Raw genomic sequence first — 5,259 nt, 5'->3', positions numbered from 1 at the left:
TTGTCCTGCCCTCAGGTGCTTTGGAGAATAGCTTGACTCCCTCTTCTTTGTGGCAACCCCTGAGATATTAGAACACTGCTATCATGTCTCCCCTAGATCTTCTTTTCATCAAACTAGACATACCCAGTTCCTGCAACTGTTCTTTATACGTTTTAGCTTCCAGTCCCCTAATCATCTTTGTTGCCCTTCTCTGCACTCTTTCTGGAGTTTCCACATCTTTTATACATCGTGGCGACCAAAACTGGACACAGTATTCCAAGATGGTAGGAGTGTAACACTCAGGTGAATCTCAGCTCTTGAGAACAAATTCAGACCTATCAGCAGAAACAGGATGTAACCACAATACCTGGATTATTAAAGGTGTACAATAAAATATATTCCCCGAGTTCACGCTTCATGGAGTAATTTTTTTCCCCTCCTTCCAGGGGGAAGGAAATAAAACGAGGATCAACTCTGGATCGATGTTCAAAATTGTAGCCAACACCTAAAGGAAACGATGCCAAGGGAGAAATGCCTTGTACCGTGCTTTGCTTCTTAATGAGCATAAAAGTGCTGATCGATCAATCAATGAATCCAGGCTGGCTGGCTCTCGGCTAGCTCCATCTGCGAATGTAAATTGAACGGACAATAAGGAGCGCTCCCTAATTAGCCTTCCCAGCTGCACGAGTAAAAGCCTCATCTAGAACAACCCCCGGTTAAATTTCAGAGTATGCATAATAGAGTGTTGTCGTTAAAATGATTGGCCATGCGTGCGCTTAATCAAACAAAATTAGCCCAAGTCATGGGGGCAAGAACGGCAGTGCTTCGGCAGATGGCCTTGGGATGAACTAAGATCAGGTCTCTTGGATGCTTAAAGCATAATCTCTAGCAGCGGGAAGGCATGATGGCTAGATATGTTACCTATTAAAGGTTTTGGCTCCAGAGCAAACCTCGTATAAGGAAGTGAGAGGTGAGCCAATTCATAATCCAAGGTAGGTCCTCCACACTTCTGATTTTCCTTCTATTTATATGAAGCTGTTTGATCATCAGGCTCATGGCAGGAGCTGGCGGCAGAAAAAATTATTGGAAATTCACTTCCTTCTCTCCAGGACATGGCATATCAGTGCTGCTTGACCAGAATCTGCAGTACGGTAACAGGAATTAGACATGTCTAGTCCAGGGGTCTGCAACCTTAAACACTCAAAGAGCCATTTCGACCCGTTTCCCACAGAAAAGAAAACACCGGGAGCCACAAAACCCTCCCCGTGCCTGACAATTTCTTGTGTGGCCACAAAACTAGCATATGTAGTTGAATTAAACATTCTGTTTTCTTCTGAAACTTTTCTTTTCTTGGATTTATCCATGGTTGGCTTACCAAGGGTTGAAAAGCTCAATAAATCACGTGCCGGCGGGTGTCGCACATTGGTGGTTTTGTTTGTTTGTTTGTTTGTTTGTTTGTTTGTTTGTTTGTTTGTTTGATTTATATACCACCCTACCCCCGAAGGACTCAGGGCAGTGAACAGCCAAACAGTAAAAATACATAGATACAAAATTAAAAACAAAATCGAATTAAACAATTTGGCCCAGACAAATTAAAACACCCCATCATTTAAAAACCTATTGTGATGCATATTTTGAGTGACGGAGCCGCAGCAGAGGGGTGAAAGAGCCACATGTAGCTCCAGAGCTGCAGGTTGCTGACCCCTGGGCTAGTCTACAGGAGTGGCCAAAATTGTGGAAGCCTTTTGAGAAAAGTGTATTTTCTAAAACTAGTTAATAACACCACTTTTTTTTTAGAGTAGTCCCATAAAATTATATATCAATGGAAAGGTAATTTAATCAAGAATGTCATGCAATAACTTTTATGAAGGATTTGCTATTAGAATAGCAGTTACAGTATAAAGAAGAAAAGTGAAACATGTAGAAAAAATGAGATATACAAAATTATCACCATAGAAAAAATGAGATATACAAAAATGATCACCATGTCCATTAATACTTAATTGGGTAACCTTTAGCATGAATTACGGCCTTACAACGTCTTCCCATGGAGTGAACCAACTCTTTTAGTTCTGCAGCTCTTATAATGTGAAACCAAGATTGAATGATTGCTTCTATTAACTGGGTTTTATTGCTGGGCCGCTTCCGACTAACAAGTTTCTTTAGTCGGCTCCATAGATTTTCAATTGGGTTAAGGTCTGGGCTATTCCCAGGCCATCCCAGCAGTGGAATAGGATTATCTTGAAACTCCCCCCCCCAAAAAAGTGGTGTTATTAGCCATCAAACCTCAAAAATACACTTTTCCCAAAAGGTTTCCACAATTTCGGCCACTGCTGTAATCAAAGGAAGGATAGCAGTGTTCCAATATTTGAAGAACTCGTACAAAGACGAGGGAGGGGGTGTCTTTTGTTTTTTTTTAAAGCACCAAAAGACAAGACAAGAAACAATGGGTGGAAACTAATCAAGGAGAAAAGTGACCTAGAAATAAAGAAGGATTTCCTAACAGTGACAACAAGTAATCAATGGAATGGCTTGCCTTCAGAAGTTGTGCGTACTCCGTCACGGGAGGCTTTCAAAAAGAGTGGTATAGGGTCTCCTGTTTGAGCAAGGGGTTGGACTAGAACAGGGGTGGGTTCTAAATTTTTTTACTACTGGTTCTGTGGGCGTGGCTTATTTTGTGGGCGTGGCTTGATGGTCATGTGACAATTCTTTAGGATTTAGCAGAGGTACTGGTCTTCCAGGCTTTTAACTGCTTGTAGAGCTGTACTGGTCTACCCATTTGTTCTTGGAGCATCCTGGTCTACCCATTTGTTTTTCGAGCGTCCTGGTCTACCCATTTGTTTTTCGAGCGTCCCGGTCTACCCATTTGTTTTTCGAGCGCACTGATCTACCACCACATTGCCTTTTAACACTGATCAGCTGTAGGGCGGCCCTTTGAAGCCCCGCGGCAAGAGTTTAAACAGTTTTTTTTTCCTTCTAGCCAATCAGCTGGGACTCGGCAGGCAGCGAAAAATTGGGGGCGGGGCCAAATAAAAGGTAAGAATAACGGGGGCGGGGCGGCGGGGCCCCCCAGCTCCCGAACAAAGAGAACTGGTTCGGTGACATCATATCGTCACCGCTACTGGTTCGGCCGAACTGGGAGAAACCTACCACTGGACTAGAAGACCTCTGAGTTCTCTTCCAATTGTATTATTCTATGTTCTATGCTCATGACCGGTTTTCTGTTATCTTCTGGGAGGAGGTCTCCTGATATCCAACGACTAAACTCTGTAATAGCTTTGTACCATATAGTATCAACAGTGTTAACTCCCAAGACACTTTTTTTCTGCTATAGATGTGTGTGTGTATAGACACACACACACACACACACATTCTTTTGAGAGCGGGCATCAGAATTTCATTTCTAATGTGTGTCAGTGTGACAATAAAGGTTATCTTTTTCAATCAAAATTCAGCTTTTTTTGGGCAAATAGTGTATGTGGCACACTATTCTGTAATGCACAGATGAGACCCAATGGCTTTTACCTCTGTGTAGATTATATAGGTTGATTATAGGGTTAGTCCAGTGGTGAAATCCAAATTTTTTTATTACCGGTTCTATGGGCATGGCTTGCTGGGCATGGCAGGGGAAGGATACTGCAAAATCTCCATTCCCACCCCACTCTAGGGGAAGGATACTGCAAAATCCCTACTCCCTCCCCACTCCTGGGGGAAGGATATTGCAAAATCTCCATTCCACACCCACTCTAGGGCCAGCCAGAGATGGTATTTGCCGGTTCTCTGAACTACTCAAAATTTCCTCTACCGGTTCTCCAGAACCTGTCAGAACCTGCTGGATTTCACTCCTGGGTTAGTCCTTGGTTTCTGACCACAAATGGGACACAATTAAAGGCAAGATATCCACACATACCCTTTGGGTACTTATTAATTAATTAGGTGCAAAGATCTCACATTCTTCTCTCTTCGGGACATTTTAAAATCACATTCATTCTTTTTCAGTCCGATTGAGAATGGTAGAAATAAATGCAGAACTTTATTTATGACACTAGTTAATAAACTTTCTGAGTATCTCCACCAAGGAAATATATTTCTATGTGGGAGATCCTTCCTGGCTGAGGATCCTGGGAAATGTAGCTGCAGTAAATTGAAGTTGTTAGAAGAATATAGGTCCAGATCTGAGCCAGGGCCGCAATTGTGTAAGAGTGACACTGGAGTGGACATCTGCTTGGAGAGGAGATATATCTATTTAAGAGCATAAAGGACAGCACTCAGAAGGTAGCTACAGATTTGGGTGTTGAGGCTTAAAGTATTTATAGGAAAAGTGGTTCTTTGTGAGGTATGTGATGTGCCCTTTGAAATGTTTACTCTGGTGAATGTGCCATTCTGGTACGAAGAATTCCTTATCTGACCTTTACTCAACCTTGGTGGCGCAGTGGTTAGAGTGCAGTACTGCAGGCTACTTCTGCTGACTGCTGTCTGCAATTTGGCAGTTCTTCCCACCAGGCTCAAGGTTGACTCAGCCTTCCATCCTTCCAAGGTGGGTAAAATGAAGACCCAGATTGTTGGGGGCAATATGCTGACTCTGTAAACTGCTTAGAGAGGGCTGTAAGGCACTGTGATGTGGTATATAAGTCTAAGTGCTATTGCTATTGTTATTGCAGGCTAATTCTGCCGATTGCCAGGAGTTCGATCTTGGCCAGCTCAAGGTTGACTCAGCCTTCTATCCTTTTGAGGTTAGTAAAATGAGAACCTAGATTGTTGGGGGCGATATGCTGACTCTGTAAATGGCTTAGAGAAGGCTGTAAAGCACTGTGAAGTGGTACATAAATCTAAGTGCTTATTGTATTGCTATTTGTCAGCGATCAAAGTAGCAAATAGAGCTCTGAAACTTTTTGTCTCCTTTTTTGCAGCAACGAAAGCCTTTTCATGCTCTGCGGAAACTCTGTCCTTGTAATTTCAATGAACTTCTTTTTTCCTGCTTTATCTGCATGAACTCCCTAAATGGGTTTATAATTTGCCCGTGGTTCCATTTTTACGATATTGGCCTTCCATCTGTTATTTTTATCGTTTATGCAGCAACTCTCTTGGTTACACCAATGGCACCGCATTAAAATTGATGTTGCCTCCATCAGCATCTTAGCCTCCGTGTATATTCCGGGCACTGTGAGATAAAGCACATCCTGAAAAAAATTGTGCTTTCTCCCCACACCCTTCATAACATTGAGATTTGTTGTTCCACCACTCAGTACTGAAAAATGAACAGATTTTCTCGTACGGAGA

Source organism: Pantherophis guttatus, chromosome 1, assembly GCF_059756535.1.
Source record: "Pantherophis guttatus breed Tessera chromosome 1, ASM5975653v1, whole genome shotgun sequence".
In the NCBI taxonomy this organism is placed as follows: Eukaryota; Metazoa; Chordata; class Lepidosauria; order Squamata; family Colubridae; genus Pantherophis; species Pantherophis guttatus.
Note: the sequence above shows the minus strand (reverse complement) of the source record.